The following is a 21,143-nucleotide window of genomic DNA, read 5'->3' on the forward strand; positions in this document are numbered from 1 at the left end:
TGCTGACGTGGGTGATCGAATGATCAAACAAGTAAAACGTTGCAGGCGTTGGAGTGACTGGGATCGGATGGGAATTTGAATGATTTGAAACTAATTGCAAATAGAATAGACATAATAGTTTCGGATACTAATTACTGTACGAACATTCCAAATTATTTTGTTGAAATATTCTTCAAATCATTATATTATTGTCAACGACTTAGCATTTAAAAAACCGTAGGCTTTTTAAAGATCTCAGTAAGAAAACGTCGACCTTCGTGATATTCACACATTAAGCCTTGAATACTCCCATAAATCCGTTAGCATCACTGATAGCCATAAGTAACACATCAAGCACCGTTAACATTAAAACTATCGGGTAGATCAAAATCACCAATTTTGGATTTCTTCCTTTAGAATCGTTAGAAAGATACAAATGATTTCCTACTAAAATATTAAACAAATTGTTTCAGTAATGTATAAATTAAAATACAAGTTAATCGAAGTTTCAATAAATGCACTCATAATTGTATAAGAAAACATACATAATTTTTATAAGAAAATTCTAAATAGTACTTATAAAGTAATTACAATTTATAATTAGTAATTACGAATCTGCTCGGTAATTCTGTCGTGAACGAAACTCGTAATACATACAAAGTGCACAGTAGCAGTAGTCGGTGGACTCTGAAGCGTAGAATTGTTGAAAGCATCGACGCGGCGGGCGGTTCCCGCGGAATTCAAATTTTTCGTTCGATCCGGTGGGTTCCAGCCGAACGGATTACGTATTAAGGTCAATATCATAAATCGATGGGTCGGGTGCATCCAGTGGCCCGGTGCGCCCGGCACAGCGGGTCCGCGCGTTCCAACGATCGGCAATTAATCCGTTTTACCGCCCTCCCTACCGACTCTGCGTCGGAAATACGAGGCGAATGGATAAATCGAGGATTCCTCCCGCATCGGTGAACGCGGCCGCGCAACGACGAAACGCGCGGCTGGCGCGGACGATAAAAATAACCGGCGAGTGTCGTTAATAATAGCATCTATCGACACGATCGTGACGGAGATATTAACGCGCGGTTGGTCGACTAGCCGAAAAATAATTAGGCGATTGTTCGACGTTGATCGTTCCTCAATTTTCAATTTTCAATTTTCTATTCTCAATTCTCAATTCTCAATTCTCAATTCTCAATTCTCAATTCTCAATTCTCAATTCTCAATTTCCCATTCCCAATTTTCAATTCTCAGTTCTCAATTCTCAAATTTCGATTTTCAATTTTCAATTTTCCACTTGATGATCGGAAATGTTGGAATATCTGAAGTTGAATTCCAACTTAAAAATGGAATATCTTAGTAAAGAGAACGAAGAACTGTCGTTGCCTTCAAAATAGAAAGATTTTCAAGGAAACTCTACTGTACAAAGTGCAAGGGGCTAACGTGGATAACTTATTTAAGCTATTTATTACCGGTTTATAGTCAACGGAGCAGAATGACGGATAAGGATTAACGTACTTCGACGTGACGAATGAGAAATTTCTACGAAGTGGGTTCCAAGAAGACCGATTCTTCGATTCGAATCGCGGGGGTGGAATTCCGAGAAACTCAAGTTTCATGCGGAATAGTCAAAGGCTGACGAAGCCGTTCACGTTTCCACAGTCAGAGGAATGAGGAAAAAGAGAAGGCGCAGGGGTGAGTATACTTTCCAGAACAGAGATCGTTATTGAATCCGATGTTCCTGGAAGCAAGTTCGTCGCAAGAACCAAAATGCAATAATAATGGAAAGTCTATGAAGAAAACTGCCATTTATCTCTTTCAACTTTGAATCAGCAATAATGAACATCAAAAAGAATACTACCGCCGTTCAAGAAAATCCTACGCAGAGTTAAGAAAGAAAGTTTTTTGTATTTCAAGTTTTCCTCAAATTATAATACCTAAACCATGAACCGATATTTTATATACATAATTCAATCAAATATTTTTACCTCTGTTTCGTCGAATTAATCACATGGACAAATGAATGGTTCGGTTTCCATGAAAATTTAACATAATTACCCCTTACGTAGATTCCTCGAGTACCACTACATCAAAAAATCCATTGAAGCATTGTAATTACTTAAATTACTGAAGTTTCAACCGCACAAACATTTGGGTTGGTAGCGCAAGGGTTAATGAAGCAAAATGGTCGACAAGGATCACCGTTAAGAGGATTTCGAAGGGAGGCCGATGCTTCGGTCCGAATCGCGGGGGTGGCAATTCCAACGAACCCGAGTTCTACGCGGAACAGTCGGATGGTGACGAGGCGTGCTCGTTTCCACAGTCACCGGAACGGGAAGAAGGGGGCGGGCGCAGAGGTGGGCGGACTTTCCAGAGCAGAGATCGTTATTGAAAACTCTTTTCGTGGAAGGAAACTCGTTATCTGCCGTCTGGTCGGGGCGAAAGGGATGCAGCGCAGGAGTTAATCGGAAGCGGCCGGGAAGGGGGTTGCATGTGCGCGGCTAACAACAACACTCGAATTCGAGGGTTGAACGGTGTGTGCAGCGCCGCGGCGGCGGGCGACGGTGTGCGTGTGCGTCGGACTAATCAATAAGTTTGTCGACTGTCGGCTAAACAATGTCTAGACACAGGTTTCACGCCGACACGCGGCTCTCAAAGAAATTCCGTGACGACCTGCCGCGCAACCGATTCGATCGCCGACATCGATCGCGGTTTAGGGGACAGACGGGTGGCAGGAGCTGTAGCTGGTGCGTCAGGTACGAATGATAAAGAGGTGGAAGCACTGTCGAGAGTCAAGGAGTCGGAGAAGTCGTGCTGGGATCATTGAATTGCTGACAAGAGGTTGAATCTATTCGGATTTTTGATTAGTAGGTTCTCTGTGGATGTGTTTGGGACGTATTTCTTTGGAATTATGTATTTTTTGACGATGTTAGATGAAAATACTAATACTATGTACATCACTCTCTGTGTTACTACAATCGTAACTAACTTAAACTTTATTACAATTCCAACTTATTCAATGACACAAATTTCTAATCACCCTCCAACAAAAGCTGAAGTTAGCCCAGAGGTATGCCTAAAATTTGGAAAAACCGAACATCTCCAAACATCCGCAAACATCGCATCACCTTACCGTATTTAATTCCCCATCACTCTCTCGAACCTAAACAAATGGATCACGACAAAGCCCATCAACGACAATTCACAACGCGTGCTTCAGGACCATATTTTCTTGATGTCCGGCGTGTGGGAAATTGAAACCGAAAACGAAGCGCGGCTGGCTGTCGATAGAAAACGAGCGCCGCGATTGTTCCCGATATCGCAGCGGCGAGATCTTCCGTTCGGAAGATTGGACAAGCGATGGCTAAAATGTGCCGCGCATCGACCGGGACCTGGTTCCTCGCTGGGACGGTAGCCAGTTTCGAACGAGGAGCCTCCTGGATCGCGAGAAAGTTCCCCGGGCGAAATTTGTATCGCCCCGAATTCCAGGTGTCGGAGGAGGGTGCCGGTCAAGGGCAAGTAATCGATGCTGAAAACGCTCCGCGGCCAGAAAGCTCGGTTGGCAGCGGGCCCTGGCGACCCGCGTCACGCCCCTGAAAGCTAGAAATACACTCCCGCGGAAACAAACGACCCCTTTCGCGACCGGACACCCTGCCAACCCCTATGTTCTTCAGGATTCTTTATGGGTTCAGAAAATTGGCTTGGACTCTAGGATGTTCGATGGCATCCTCTTCTCAGGCGTTATCCCAAGCATCCAGGACACGCCATTTTTGCGCCCAACGATAGCGTGAACATTCACGAACACATTACCCGTGGTAAGATGAATCGAGGAAGACGGGAATCAAATTTTATGAGGCGTCTTATTCATTTGGCGTGGCCGAAATGGGGATCGTTTATCTTCTTTGGTAGTTAAGGAGGATCAGGCTCTTAAAGGTTTCTGCAAATTGTTCGCTACGCGTGGGTTGTAAATAATTTTTCAGCGCGAAAGCTAGGAAACCCGACGGCCAGGTGACAAGTATCTATACTTTAGGTCTCTTTGGTTTCTAAAGTTTTAAACCTTTGCAGACGAAGAGCTTTTTAAATATTCAAAAGCTTCTTCACTGGGAGCTATATTGTACGTGGAATTGGTAGCGCTGGAAGAGAATCCTTTGTTACTTGAATAAGTAAATCATTTGTCTGCGACTTTCTATTCTAGATATGAAAGTCTGACGTCATCGATATGGCGACATTCGTTTTCAAAGGATTAATCAGCGATTTCTCGTCAATCTTCGTCAATTTTCGTCAAAATGCGACAATAATCAATGCGACTGTCTCAAAGACAATTACACTGTCCAAAGCTTTAGGCGAAGCGGTCAAGGTCGAACTGGACCGATCCGCCGTTGAAAATCCGCGACCCTGCGATTATTTGGCATTGCACTTTGGCGAGTCGCGCCCACGACCCTCGCGCTCCATGAGTAAATACACGGCCAGCGAAAAAATAAGCAGACAGGTCGTTTCTGCTTTAAAAAACACTGGCAGAGTTCCTGCATCGGAGATTGTTATCATGCCACGGATGTAACGGATTGGCGAATTCGTTTTTCTTTTGGAAAGTTTCTGCCGATTTCCTCCGCGGACGGTCCGTCCGAATACATTAGAAGCAAATAAAAGTTGAGTTCCTACGATTGGGGACGACGTGACGTAGCTTCTTAATGGTACTGCTTCTGGGACGATAAAATTGATTTACGGATGAGCTGACGATAAAAGTGTCTGCTGGAGTTGTTACTTTTCTAATGGATCCTCTCGTGCGGGTGGCAGCCACAAACTAAACGAGTTTTGAATTGATAACGTTAGAATTTTAGGCAATAAAGACACTAACTGTTAATCGAGTGTTAAATATGAAACCTAAATAATCATAAATCTTATGGAGATACTTCTTCCATTAAATTCTCAAACGAAGATCATAGCTTCAAATATTTTACATTTATTTATATAAATTCTTTAATAGGCTAGACCCAGACTAATTTTCTCTTCTTCTCTGCAAAAGAAATGTTTAAACATTCTTTTCCATTTCTTATTATTAACACGTTGACCACGGTGGTCATCGATGACCGGTGCGTCCAAATTACTTTAAAACAATTGCAAGAAGAAAACTAATGTCGTATCAAAATATTTAGTTCTGTAGATAGATGAATCATAGTGTAACTTAAGAACTATGATACCAAATCATTGCTAATTAATTCTAATACAATTTGCGTTTGTTATAATACGATAAGTAGTGTTATACGAAACGCTCTAAATTCTCGTGGTGGTCAACGCGTTAATATTCAAGTATCTTTATGTCTTTACTATCAAACAGAAAATGATCTGATTCGTCTCGGTCTATCCCACACCTGCAACAAACTTCTCGATCGCCAATTTACATCTCAATTGATCGGTTCGCCAGCTTCTTGTCAAGCTTTCTTGCGCGATCTTCCAGGACATTATCGGGAATAAAGAGCAGAAATTTTGCCTGCGTTGAGGGGACGCGGAAAAAAATTCCCAAGGAAATGACCGGCGAAGACGATCGTAGCCACCAACGCAACAAATAAAATTCAACGAGAAGAAATTCGATGGTACTCGGTTCTCGTCCGTGCTCGTTCCCCTATCTGATGAATATTCAGCGAAGACACGAGAGAATCCACAGCTCGAGGGAAACGGACGTCTCCGGGACGGCCGGGCGTATTTCAACTGACGATCCGCGAAATTCGCACGACTCCCCGTCCGGAATTCTTCGAGACACTGGGAACGTGGGGGATAATCGCACGGACGGGCTCGTTAACGAGCAAACTCGATCGCAAAGTAACGTTTCGCTCGCTCGAGTTCGAAGTTCGCGAGCGGAAGGAGGGAGAATTGGTTTCTTCGATAAAGAGCAGATTATTCCTGTGAAACTTGCGTTGGAGAATTTGTGTCGTGACCATGAAACAATCTTCCTGCCTGCAATGCACTTCGTAAGGGATTTACTTATTCAAATGGGTGAAGCCCTTATCGGCAAGGTAAAAGGAAAATGTAATTGAAAACCTTGCCGGGACAGGAAACGAAGAATGGAATTTGATATTCCAAATGGATTTGAGAAGTTAAATAAAACTTAAAGTTTGAGTACCTAACCCTTTTCACCGGAGTTGATTCACCGTCACTTGAGTAGAGATATAGTGCAGTTATAAAGTTTCATATGAAACATCAAAATTTGTGTAATGTAAAAATTCATGAAATGTAGAAATCGGATAATTCAGATAGAATAGTTGAAATGGAATAGTTCAAAGATAATAGAAACGTCATTAATATCTCATTAGGAAATAATGCATATATCTCTATGGAAAAAGCTTTCGAATGCAAAGAATTAAAAGCTGAGTAAAAGAGAGAAGTACCTATTAAACGAGAACTATCATGAATAAATAATTGCACAGGCGATTAGACGACATCAAGGCGAAAGACGGTTGAAATTAACCTTTGATCCACTTTCGTTAACAACTTTCGAACAGACCTGTCTCGAGAAGAAACGAAGACGCGTTTCTTTTTGGAACGTTATAAGAGAAAGATCTCTCTCGCTATGAAAGAGAAAGAGGACGGGAATAAGAGAGAGGATGAAAAGGAATCGCGGAAGAGAGTGGAAGAGGAAAAACTGGGGTAACAAGTTCTGCCTGGAAGCTCCTCGCCGCGCTCGGCCGGCAAAATACGAATCGTGGTGGCAGACGAAGAGACAAAAGGAACGCAGAACCTGAACCCGGTGGTGTCTGACGTGCATGCTGTCCGCAGTGTGTGGGCGAGATACGACGGGGCTAACGAGAGACGACGGAGTCCGATTCCGCTTCGAGAGAATGGATTACGATGTCCGTCGCTGATATCGGCCACTTAACAACGATCCTCTGTGTAACAATGATGCACGGCTGTGTTATCGCGAATCGCGAGTGCAATCTCTTTTTTGATTGATGTAATTGCACGAATATGTACTCTAATTGTCTATCTTTAACACTAGAACAACTGCACCTGTCGAAATGACGAGTTCCAGCTTTCTTATTTCTCAATTATTGGTACCTTAAAAACGTTAAATATCCAAAATAATTTGTGTTGATTTCTATAATCAATACAGTGAACATTGGACAATTGCAACATCAAGAACCTCTTCATAATTGCAACATCGTCATCCCCACTATATCCTCACCAGACTCCTGTTAACACACCATAGTGCTAGACGACCGGCCGCGGTTGAAGAGTGTAACATGATCTGACTATTGTCGAACTCGACGATGTCAACGTCTCTTTGTTTTCTATCCGCAGTGGTTTTTTATGTCTGAAACTTCAATCGCTCATCATATAAACAATTATGATAGTAATCCTATCGTGTTTGGTGTCACTTTAATCAGAAAAACATAACAAACATAATGGTAGAAATTTCATTTATCAAAAGTCAAAGATAAAGAAGTTTGATTTTTGAGTTAAAGATGAATCATCGTTTCTTGGGGTGGATTTGATTCTACTTCTTCATAATCGTAATCTTCCGATCGCGTTGAGTCTTATCCAATATTCAGGGTATGCGAGGAGACCGAAAAAATCTATTGCTACAATTTTAATAAGGATCACATATTCATCACATGAAACACTAGCCTGATCTAAGTTCATTTAAGTTCCAAGATCCAAATGAACGAAGATTAATGTTTCTAAGAACAACAATGCTATGCGTGAAATATTCTCATCCGAGGGAAACGTGGAGCATTATCTCGGTTTCAGTACTCTTTTCCGTGGTTTATAACACCGAGCTTTTCTTCTCATTCTCAAGACTCGCTTTCGCAGCCTACTTCCTTCCCAATTTTCCCGGGAAGAATAACCAAGAAAAACATCATCGAATTCGTGGAACAATATACGGAATACTCCCAGTAGAGAACCGCGCGAAGAGAGGAAAAGAAGTAGTAGAAACGATCGGAGGAAAATATGGAGACCGATTCCAAGAGCAGAGACGTAAATGCTCTTTTGTTCTAGGAGACGTTCTTCTACTTGGGCGGATCAGATCGATCGAGGTCCGATGAGACGTCCTGCCAACTCGGCCAATTGACGCAAGAAAGGTTCCAGCGGGCTGTGATGCTCGGAATCCTTATGATTTTGGTTAGTTTCCGCTCCATAATAGAAAAGAAATCTAGCAGAGATTGCTAAAAAGCTGACATCTGTTCTAGTTACTACAGCAATCATGAGAACTCGAGAAACATATATATTGTTATGGACACATTGTTTCTGATGCACATCAAACGCAGTTCGAGCTTCGCACCGGTTTTGTAAGCATCATTTTTCAGATTCGTATTGATTAAGGTAGACTTCTACATCCCAGTAATCGATACAAAACAAAAAAACAACAGCCACAAAACAGAACCAATGGAAAACGTAAAACTACCAGTTACAAAGCCAATAAAACATCGGTCAGAATGGAAACCAAAGCCGATACGGATCAGAACCGCATCCCCCAAGTCCTACAGACATTTCCCCCTCGGCTCCCTGAATTGTCCCGATCAAAACCCACACACAATTCGAAACAGTTACTTCCGGGACCGTTTCAATCGCAGAAATCTAGGCTAACCCCTTTTCTTCTCGTCCCGCCCACGTTTTTCCGCCCCCATCGGCGACACCGCGGCTAGCCCGAGTCAAGAGGGAAAACGGTGCCCGACGCCGCGCCGGGGCGCAGCCGCGAGCAACGCATCGCGGAATTTCGAACGATCGAATCCTCGCACCGCCCACGCGAAAACGACGGCTCCTTGTCGCTTCACGTCTTCCTTCGCCCACCGACCGACTGGCCACTACCGATCGCCAACCTCCTATGCTCTGGTTCCGGAGGACGCGTGACTTCCCGAGAATCAGAACTGTCGGTTAAACCGGTGTTGACCGTTACGATCATCGTGATTAATGTCTCGGCCACGGGGAGCGGCGCGCGCACCGGCCAGCATTAGATAATTCGAGGATGGAGAGCGAGTCCCGACGCGTCGCGCGCTCCAATAATCGTCTCGGAAATGAACCGTTTAATGACGCCAGCAACCGCGACGTTCCGAATCCCTCTCGCCCGGACATTCGTCCGCGCGTTACGCGCTCACCGAGTATCCGTTCCGCGGTAGACCTCGATTAAGGCACACGGATTCGCTGTATCACGGAGCGGACTGCGCTCGACAGTGATTTTTAAGGTCGCCATATGAGTATGTTGGACCTTGCGGCGATGCAGGTATCGCTACAACTTATGGGTTTGAGTCTTTCGAGGTTTTCGTGATACGTGTTGCACTCAAATAGAAAGTGAAGAAGGGTCAAACCCATCGCTGAAAGATCCAACGTGTATGGGGATCCTTAGGGATTGCATGTTACTAGTTAAAGTTGGGAGATGAGTTAATGGCTAGCTGAGGAAGTTATCCTGACCTATTTTCGATGCTAATTTGCTGTTCAATATGGTTACACATAATTAATCCAAGCTGTAGACGCAATACTTAGCAAAAGACTCTCCCAAAGTCATCTGCAAGTCATTTGATGCATAGTAAAGGCAAGAGGATCTTATGATAATAATTTGTTTACAGTATTGATCGATATTACTGGGCGATCATATTAATGTATTGCATATTAATGCTAGAAGTGTGAGACGAGATGTGCCACGAATTAAATGGGGAATCTGAAACGCCGTCGCGGCAGCCGCATTGTAATCGATCCCGCGAGGCGATGCTACGTGCACGGACGAGCAGTCTGTTCTCGTTCTGTTACATAATGGCGGCAGTTTTTGGTCACGTTACCATGGGAGCTGCGTGGACGAGAGAAAAAGAGCCTCGTTACGAGCACCTCGTGCATACGCGAAGCAAAATTGTCTCTAGGGACAATGTTTGCGCAGTTATAGAATACATCGAATTAAACACATGAAACTTTACATTTTTTAAATATTTAAATATTTTAACTTTCAAGCTTTTAAATGCTGAAAGCTGTAAATTCTCAGATTTCCAAATATTTAAATTTTCAAATCTTTAAACTTCTAAGCTTTAAAATCTTTAAGTTTTAAAATTTGCACAATTCAAAGCCTTAAATTTTTATTTCGAAATGTCTAATCTTACATATCTCTATATATAATCTGCATATTATCATACTGCTTGACCCATACAATGGGTCATCGGTCCCGAATGCACTGATACAACAGCATAGAACTACCTTCTTTAATGTCCTCGTGTCGGTTACCACGCGCACCTCGCGGTCTCCGGAAAAGAACGAGGCCGTGTCGAAGGAAAACGAAAAAAACACTGGCCCACCTTGTTGGCCTGAGTTTCGACCAGGCCGTTCCCCGTAATTTTTGCTCGAGTTTCGGAACTGGTTTGACGAGAGTTACGTCGCCCGGAATTTCGTAACTATTCCCGCGTGGCCTTTCGACGTCGACTCGCTGAATTTTAGAGGCGCTTATGCGATAACCGGCTCACAAGGAGACGAAGATTTTCGAAATTCTTTGAAATCGATCTTCCAATTAACTGTTAATCGATGTAGAGCTTCGAATACTCGATTCAACCAATCCGTATTATTTTATACAATTTATAAGCACACTGCAGGCACTCGAGTAAAACATTTTTTTACAAATTTCTCAACAAAACATCCTCATCTTTCCAACAATTCTCAGAAAAGAAGCTCAGAACTCTCGGTTAAAAGAGAACCCAGAAGTTAAAACCAACACCTCCCAAAATATTTTAACTGTCTCTTGAAGCAATAAGTTCCGTTTTCACTTGAAACCTTCAAAATCAAGTAATTCGAACAGACATCATCTGTTTCGCTCGAAAATTATTCGCAGGACGAGAGTATTCTAATTAGTAATTCCTCATGGTTGGCCATCTCCGATGTGACGAAAAATTAATTTTTCGGAGTTGAAAACGAAATATCTACTAATAACAAACCTAAGAAGTTTCGTAAAAACTAATAAATACACACGTAAGTACACAAATATAAGTAATAATAAATATTAAGAATAACCCATACATGCTATTGATGTAGTCGAACTAACAACAGTAATCCTCAATTATTCTGGGTACTATTATAGCATGAAATAATTATCATTTGATTAATTACTAAAGAACATTCCGTTACTACTACAAGATCACCTAGTCCGCATTTATTCAAACGATGCAGATTTTTGACCAGTGAAACTGTGATCTTGCCCACTGCGCGCCGGAGAGAGAGAAACCGCTTTGATCGATCCCGGGCCCGACCGACCGACCTTCCGCTGAATTTCTCCCGGCGGATTTATTCCGGGGCGAATCCGGGAACTCGCCGTGAAAGTTTCCCGCGCCCGCGCACCGTCGACCTTCGTGGAAGGACCTTCGCCGTGGGGGCGGGAAAACGGGACCCGCCAACTGGGTTACGGAGTAGCAAGGGCGGTGACGGGGATTCCGCGCGTACGCGGCGCACAAACTCGAAACAGGGGAACGGGATTGAAAAGCGGAAAATACGAGGGGGATCACGCGATTCTTCATTCTCCTCTTCTCTGCCCCTTCTTTTTCTGGCGGCTTCGGTGGCTGTTTTTCGTGCGAGACAGATAAAAACGTGCCAGCCTCTCGCGTGCACATATAGGGCGATCCCGAGAGTTTGATTATACTTTCATGAAGCATCAATTTTATAACTTGATCACTGTTTCGCAATGATTGTTGACACGATATCTATAGTAAATTGAGTCTTTGCTTGTCTTAAATTGAAGTATAGGGTGGTCTTTCAAATTGTTATTCGTTTTAACTTGGCCAAGTGTTGCGTCTAAGAGTAGGTGGGTACCATTCGTCACACATTTTTCGTAACTGATTCACAATTACGAAATTGATTCTTCGACATTGAAACAAGCAAGTAGTTTAGAAAATAAGGAATTAGTGCAGTGACTTGTTCGAGAACGTGGAGTATTCTTCTCATTCGGTTAGTGATGTGTTGAAAAATCACTGATCGATCTTTCACTGTACTCAGATTATTCTGGATTTATTATATACCTTTTTAGGTACTCTGTAACGCATGATTGATAGTTTACAAGTAAAAAGAATGAAAAGTTTCTTTGCATGTGTGTACATGTTTTAACACATTGTACGTCAGCTACTGAAATCCCAAGCGCCGGTCATGATACTGATGTATTTTTAAGCATCTATCAAACCAAAATTTATAACTTATCAAAAAGAACAAGGAATACCGATTTTTAATTTTATTTTGGATTCGTGTTATACACATCTAAAATGTTACTATAATGTCGGACTAGCAATTAAGGGATAGAGTAAAAATTCCGTAATTACGCGGTACCGGCGTACAATGTGTTAATATGCAGGCGAAGACCGACTCGCTTCCTCTCGCACGCTGTGAAAACGACTGTACGCGTAACGTCATCCTGGAGAAACACGACTCGTTCGGATATCTGTGTCAGCGAGAACGATTTAAGTTTCTACGAGATTTCTCCCCGGTATTCCCGGCGTCGTACCCTTCCAAAGTTCAACCGCGAGCAACCTGCTCGAGACTCGTTGAAGAAGATCGGTCGACCGAGCCCGGAAAACTGACGAAAATTCAACGGAAACTGGAAGTTCACGATACCCAGGAAACTCCAGGAACAAACGTCTCCTTGGAGACGATATTGAAATTCCGCCGGCAGCGAAACGATAAAAACTTTTATAGGACCAGCGTTGAGTTCAACAATGAACTCGACTGTGTTTACGTCGATTTATTTAGTCGCTAAGTACATACGTTTCTTTTGTGAATCATGATTGCAATTGTTCCAACAGCATTGTCGTGTTTATTTAATCTCTAAAAGCAAATAAATTGTACACAACTTCGTAATACTTAACCTTAAATGAAGGTTTAACATTTCCTTTGAAGGGATATTGAAATTCCGTCGCAGTTTTGCGATGAAAGCTTTCGCAGGACCAGCTTCTACTTTAATTGGCCCTTTACCTGGATTCGTTTAGTCTTTCTAAATACCTGCCGTTATAAGTGAAAATCACAATTGTTCTCGAAGTATCTTCTACGTTTCACCAGTTCGTTAAAACTAAGGAGAAAATTTCGTAATACTGTACAATATTTAACCCTAGACTTCCAACACTAGATATCTCTATCAATAACTATTGTATCTATTGATATCTAGGAAACAAGTGTTCGCCAGTTAAATATACAATAATTTAGTGATCCAGAATTAAATCCAACTGAAAGGCAGCACAAGTATCGCACTGTTACCACCGTCAACCAGCGTTACGTTACACAGTCAGCTAGTTCAAAGATTCATTCCCCCCTCGGGATTGTCCCCGACGACTCGTCACGGTTTCATCGTTGACAGGATTTCCCGGTGCAACGGGTTTCCCAAAATCCCCGACGCGCGCGTCAACCGGTGGCCGGTTGCAGGTAGCATTTTAATCAGCCACGATAATCGCTAGGAGGCTGCACCTCGTGGAGCGCGTCGGGGGAAATACACGTTCACAATGAATTAATCATGCGTGCTGCGAGAAAGGGTGTTGGATCTATGCTGCAGCAGCAGCGAAACAAACGTTTCGATTCGTGGCGGGAAAAGAGCATTTTGCCGCTTTCCCGGCGACGGTGTACCGTCTGTCTTGAACCATGACCTTCCGTGGAATCGGTGTTCACCGAATAAGGAACTCGGAGCGTGCAGTGTCGCGGGAACACGCTGACGCGATAGGGATCAGCGTTGCAAGAGGACGACGATAGCGTGGCGAAGGATTTTCAATCGTGAGAGTGAAGCGAAATAGTATCTTCGTTTTTTTATTGTTATCGTAGTAGTATAATTCGTTACTTCTACTTATTATAGTTTATATTTAGTCTTTTTCTATCATTTTCCTGTTACTACACTTAATAGTTACTGTTTATCTACACTTTCTTTATTACTATAGTTTATAGTCACTATTTATCTATAGTTTAACTACTACTATAGGTAATAATTATTCTTTTTCTATCGATTTGTTATTATTGTGCTTAATACTTATTCTTGATTTACATTTTTCTTATTGTTGTAGTATATAATTACCCTTTTCTTATATCTTTACCACTACTATAATTAATAGTTAATCTTCTTTTATAAATTGCGTATTACTATAGTATATAACTACCCTTCATCTACATTTTCCTCCTACTATAGTTTGCAGTTACTTTTTTCTTACTATCATAATTAATAGTTATCCTTCTTCTACAGATTTCCTACTGCCACACTTTATAGCCACCCTTTCCTATAGTATTCAGAAGCTTTGTAACGCACGCATTTATTTTTCTTCCTCTTTCCAGCACTCTTTCTGTCATTGTTACAATTGAATATTATTTTCTACGCACGTGTCTCTTGCGAAACGTGCTGCGGGAAAACCATAGGGGCTGCCTCTTCAATCATACGAACCCTTGCGTAACGAATTCGATGCAGAACGAATGGAATCAGCGTTTCAGCACGTGGAAACAGTGCCACAATTTTAATGCATATGCGGTATGCAGATGCGTGACGAACGAGAAATAAGAGGGGGAAGGAAGGTCGATGGAAAATGGTTCGATTGCGTGGGAGGAACACGCAAAGGAGGCTGTTCCGCGGAAGAAAGTCCTCTCGGTAAAAGAACTGAGAATAAAACCGAGAAAAAAAGGACACAAAAAGTATCTTAAAAAAACGAAGAAAAGAGAAGAAAATAAAAAGAAAGAGACGGGCATTCAACGGAAAAACCTCGAGGAAACCGAGGAAACTCGAGAAAGGAGCACAACGGCTGGTAAGGTACGAAGAGGTTCGTGCGCGAGAGGATCTCGATCGAATCGGAGAAATCAAACCGCCTCGGTTCCGGTGATTCCGTCCTGGAAACCGGCATCGTCGTGCATCGCGTCGAAAGCGGCTGCTGCGATGAAAAGCGACAGTGGGAAGCGTCGAGAGAGAAACCCGATTCCCTTGCCACAGATATACAACCGCGCTAGAAAGTACCGCGTTAATTCGTTCGCGTCCTGATTCACGAGGCGCGAAAATCTAGAGAAACGAAGAAATGCGTGTACTCAAACCTCTAGCGTCTTGGCCGGCTACCGATCAGCTGGAAATGCACAGGGCAAGGTTACTCGCGGTGATCGGTTCTGTAGTCGTAGCAACGATGACGCATCGGTTTCTTCTTATTTCTGTTATTGACCAAACCGGGTAACGGAGAACGCAAATGAAACGGAATGCGACGATCAGAATATCAATTTTCCCCGTCTTTCGGGGAAACGTGATCGACATTGTTCATCAACCCTTACGTCCTTGAATATGTATGTTACAAACTACAGAATGCCGCTACAATAATTCAACGAAAACACATGTATTGACAGCTGATTAACACTTAAGCTGTCAGTCATAAGCAAAGATCCCAGTGTGATAATTTTCCTTTATCTTTAAAGGCGTTTTCTAGCAATCAGGTAACTTAAACTGTTCGTGGTACATATGAGTATCATTCGGGATGAAAAGGTTAATCGAGTCACAACTAAAAATCTACTCACTACCTTAATAGATTGAGCGCTTACATTTAACTGCATTGAAGAATAGCAAAATAGTATCGAAAATGTAATAAAAGGAGATGGTAGCTGACCAACTGGACCCGTATTTCTTCCAGGGCTTTCTCGTGAACAACACGTACGAAGGAACGAGGTGGAGGACAATCGGATAGGCTTCCGCGTACTACTGCGAGATCACTTGATGGCGAGGCTGAGGAATGCGAGTCTCATTGGTCAGCTGCCACCTTTTCTCATCTCATTTTCGATACTAATCATAAACAAAATTCACAGCAAGGAATAACTCTTGTCCCTCTGTTATCCCGCTAGGCATCAAGTGATCTCCCAATTGTAGGGAAAAGAAGACGCAAGGCGTCTCGATCCGAATCATGCGGTCGCAAGATGTCCGGTGGAAGGAACGTGTGAACCGTGTGCGTTCAGCGCGGAGGGAAGGAGAGGGCGGATATCGGGTGGCGCGGGAAACAGAGAGGAGGGAGGAGGGGCACGATAATGGACAATGTCCTGTCGTCCGGTGTGTCCCGGGCATGGAAGCGAGAGCGTTGCCGGAGGACCTGACACCGCTTCAATGTGTCGTGATGAGGAAACACCCGATTACAACGCCCCGGCTGCGCCGGACCGGGCCCGCTGAATATTTCTGCGTGTATCCACGGGGACGATTATGCCGATACCCGTGTCGCCCCGGTGGATCGTGTAACCGTGCTCATTCGCGTCCGCGAGGGAGAGCACGAGCAGGGGTGCAGAGCACGAGCCGACCGCGTTACGCTCGGCGCAAGAGGCATGGAGAGATCCTGAGTCTCGAGGGAGGATTACCCTGATTTTTATCGACTGTAGGGTCGAGGGGTCGCGTCATGTCGGAGAAGAAGCGTCTTTGTATGGGATGTCGGATGTTCGATTTGTCGCGCTGTGTAACGCGGGGACTAAGCTGTTAGTTCGATCGACTAGTTTTGGGTTTCTTGTTTTGCGATTGGTGATAGGGTAACAGAATGTTTGAAGTTGTTTTCGAAGTTTAGGGACTGTGGGATTGGAAATTGGGAATTGGTTTGGAAATAATTGGGAATAACAGTTTTAGAAATAATTAGGAGTAATATGTTTAGGAGTAATTTAAAAATAATGTATAATTCTACATATAATAAATAAATATAATAAATCTCGATAAGAATTTAGCTCTGACAATCTTCGTTGCTATGATAACATGAGTCAAGATCGACGCAACTATTGTAATTTATTCATCTGTTATTCTATATGAATATCAGATACAACAAAACATGCAACATCATCAACGCACGTCAACTAAGTAACCAATGCGTGTCCCCGGCTATTCTTATCGCTGAATCAATGAAAATATAACAACACCAATTATTACCACGATTTAAATGCTATCTAGACAACAACATGCAGCAAACTTTGTCTAATGCAATAAACAACACAGTGATCACACAACGTTATATCATTCATTATAATTGTTTTTGAGCAATTCAAAAGCGTTGGTCATCGACGACCAAGGTAGTCAACATGTTAACCCTTTGCTCTCGAGAAGTGACTCAATGACCATTTCATTTGATACACCAAAATTGCACTGTTATATGTATAATATTAAGCTTTGTATAGTGCATATAAAATATTAAAATAAAATACCATTGTTTCTTAATTGATGCATCTCATTATTTACTTTCAAAGAAACTCTCCAGTATCTCAGTGGAAAATGTTAAATATTTCTAATGTAGAACTTCTGAATGCAAAGGGTTAATAATTCGAGCACAAACGATTGCGAGTACACTAGCGGTCAACGATGAGTTCGCTCGAGCAACGCGCACAGTGAAAGGGTTATACAAAGTTCCTAGGAAGAGGAAAAGGCTCGAGTTCCTGGGATAACGGAGTTCTAATCTCTTAGAACTCGACTCCTCCGAGGCTGATCTCTGAAGGAAAGCGGAGCGAACGCCGATCGAGAAATAATAAAATCATTGGACTTCGCTGGCCAACGGAAAACCGTTCTGGCACCAGTCCAGACAGCTTCCGGTATCTCCTCGGCGATGAAGGAAACGCGGGGAAACCGTGCGTCCAAGAACAATACAACCTGCGACGTGACTCATTTGCGACGCGGATCACCGTGGACCACACATTGCATCCATTCGACACCGTGCCAACGGAATATCGATATTTATTCTGAATCACCACCCCCGAAATCCGTTCCGACGCGATTCTCTGCTTTGTGCTTTGGCTCGGTGTAGTTGCAATGTCGCTCTGTAATGTTCGACCTCATTTCTAGTGCAAGCTATTATCTTATCTTTCTCCAGTTCTAGCTTCTTGGTTTGTTGTGAATAGACTGCGGATGTTTAAAATTGAAATTTCGAAGTAATTGGAAAGGTAGGATTGAGATGGTAAATGGATTTCGTTAACGCTAGAACTGCCGCACTCGACAGACTGACGAGTTTCAATTTGCGTATTTCGTAGTTAGTCATTCCTGATTTCTTCATTTTGCTATTATTAAAAAGATGACATGTTTCCCTGAGAAATGATTGAAGAAATTGATTTAGCAATATGCAAACTGAGGAACTTGAAGTTTCCATAGAGGAATTTCAAACAGTTGATTTAAGTGTTCGGTAGCTTTAGTGTTAAAACGCGTTCGATACGCGTGATTCTAAAAACAATTTCACTTAGATACTATAATAAATACATAAAGTAATCGAAACATACCTATTGTTACAATTTTTATAAGGATGACAAATTAATTATATTAATCGCTTGGTAGTTCTAGCGTTACGGAATATTATAAAAGATATTAGAGTTTGGATAGTTAATTCATTTTTTCATGTCACATTCCGTGCAACTGTGTACTTTCGAAGTTTTTATGAATGTATGAAAATCTAGTCTAATTGCAAATAAAAACAGTTGAAACGTGAATAAATGTCTTTACTTGTTCTAGTACGGAGTAAAAGATTTCAAGAGCTCACTAGTAATGAAGAGTTAATGTACATCGCGATATGCCATTTGGCATATAAATGTTACTTGTATTTCTTTACACTATGTGCCTTATGTATTCCAGTTCAGATTCATTCTAGTTTTACAAGTGACCCTAGTTTAATAGCATTTATCAGTTTGTCAATAACCACAGTTGCTTTCCAGCCTTACGTAAAATCATTACTAACTCGTATGCACTTATACTTGCATCCAGTAATTACATATTATAGGCAATATATATAACAATATCTACTAAACACAGCAACGATAACAAACAAGCAAAATTCCAACAAGGTCGTTATAGACTGTGCTAATTTTTGGATGATACAGTCTGGCGTGGTTTTTCACAGACAAGCTGAAATCGTGTGATTTGCAAGAAAAGCATTCGACAGAGGTGGGAAATCAATATCATTGCACAAATCTTCTGTGACCAAAATACAAAGAACAACACAACACCTATATCAAGATATCAAATTCAGATTCCTGTTTAATAACGCTAACACTGATTCTTTATTATCCATAGATTTATATATTTTATTTTGACTTTCGATTTATTAATTAATTTTATATCTTTCTTAACCGAATTTCGAGAGTCCTGTCACGGAAGAAATGCGACGTGTCGACGTCTGGAAGCTCAATAAATTCCTGAATTTCGAGATTTCAATGCCCCGACTAACCCGTCCTCAATTTCGGTGGTTCGAGGAAGCTGTCTTCTTCTCGACTGGAGAGAAGGGAGGTTTTCGAACCGGTCGTGCTTCAAATATGCATCACGCGCGCCTCGGGGTTAGTTCCGCGGAAGTAAGGAGGCTATCTCCTTTAAACCGAGACACGTCGCCGATCGAAACGGTTTTATCGCGGGCCGCGGCTGGAATTTATGTCGCGTGCAGTTCGCCACACATGCAGCCGCGTTATATTCCGCTCGGCGAGGGAAGCCTCGTGTGCAGCGCGTAATGCGGTTCAATGGAAGTACCCGGCGACACGGACGTACAGAAGTATCGCGCTCCTGCTATCAACCGTCAAGCAATCGGAGAATATCGCATCGATGAAGAGATAAAATGCAGATGATCGCGGAATTCAACTCTTATCCGACCGTCTTGGAGTTCGTTTGAACTATCCATGCGTTAACCGCAGCTAAGGATAATGGCTGATGAAGAATTTTCAAATGTAGCATCATGGATAGGTGATAAAACGTAATGAAATTCAGATTTTTGTATCAGTGGACTAAGAAAGGAAGGTGATCGAACCTAAAATTTCAAAAAATTATGAATCTTTGTGTGTAAGTAAAGTCAGTCAAGTCTAACGCATTGCAATTGTTTTTATGGCGAATTTCACTTTGAAGGGGTGAAACCACCCCTACACATAGATGAAAATTTGTCTTCCTCATGGATTATCTTGAAAACGAAAGGTTGAGATAACGAATGGTAAGAGATAAGGAAACAAGATAATTCGTGAGGAAGACGAAATTAGTTTTTTCAAGGTGTGGCTTCGCCCCTTCAAAATGAATTTGACACGAAAAAATTGCAATATGTTTGACTTGCTCTATTTACACATAAAGTTTCATAATTTTTTGAATCTTCGGGTTCGATAACCTCTCTTGTAAGACCTAAAAAAGAAGCAAGTCATTAAGATGGTTTGTTGGAAGGTCTAAGAAATGAACTCTAAAAAGGCTAAAGCGATGTTCTTCGTAACTTCATCGGTTACGGAAGGAGAAGATAATTTTCTTGTTTGCGTCTCCAAGATTGTAAAGTCCTCTCGAAGAACTGAATTGCGAAAAAGCGTTGGAAATCTGTGAATCTGAAATCCCAGATTGTTTCAGTTTAGAGGACACTAGAGTTTATTGTTTGTCCAACGTTGCATTGGATTGTTCGGCTCGCTTATCTTCAACGGCAGGCGTAAAACGTCCCGCGTAAACTATTGTTCTCTTTATTGCTCACGGAAAGAAACGTCATCGAACGATCCAACGATTAGCCAACTGTTGCCTCGCAACACCTGACCGGACGCCGACGAGTTAGCTGCAGGTACGGCCTCTTCGAAGGCAGTCGATGCTCTCGCGCACGCCTTGATTCCATCGAACGCTTCTATCGATCATCTCACACCTCGAATGCCCAGGAAACTCTTGTTCCAACATCAAATGGAATTCCTCTCGATCTTCGTTCCGTCGATTGCCAACAAGAAATTAGATCGGGCCTCGAAATTGCACGGACTTTCACTTTCGATTCATCTTTGACCCGTTGCGGTATGATTTTCTTCGTGACTATGATCGTTAGAGCTATTTTACTAGTTTGCTACTTTCCCACTTTACTATATCCTTATTTCACTGCCTTGCTACTTTACTATTTCATTACTGTACTGTTTTGCTACTTTGTTATTTTACTATTTCAATCTACCATTTTACCAAGACAAAAACACTAACAGCAAAACAGTCGCTTAATCCAATTAGTTTACAACAAGCAACATTAACCCCTTCTCTTATAATATCGAGTTAGACTTGCGAAGAAAATTTTCAACCGAATTCGGTAAATCTAAATGTTATTTACTTATTTTTCATATAAATAAAATATTATTTGTCTATTATCGATTTTCAGACCTTAGAGTAAACGTATACACAGAATTAGCATCAAACTCTTTTCCGTTTCTACTAAATTATTAATGACATAGTGGTTCTATCAAACACAGTTCTGAAAGAAATCATAAGACAAGGGGTTCATTCTTATTCAACTGAACGAAACATCAATACA

The 21,143-nt window shown here is 42.0% G+C and overlaps 1 protein-coding gene across 4 annotated transcripts in view; it reads right to left on the bottom strand.

Moving 5' to 3' along the window:
• Positions 1-21,143, bottom strand: part of LOC116430580 (early estrogen-induced gene 1 protein) — an 88,687-nt gene that overhangs the window by 59,486 nt on the left and 8,058 nt on the right. The window lies entirely within an intron of this gene.

This window comes from Nomia melanderi, chromosome 11, assembly GCF_051020985.1.
Source record: "Nomia melanderi isolate GNS246 chromosome 11, iyNomMela1, whole genome shotgun sequence".
In the NCBI taxonomy this organism is placed as follows: domain Eukaryota; kingdom Metazoa; phylum Arthropoda; class Insecta; order Hymenoptera; family Halictidae; genus Nomia; species Nomia melanderi.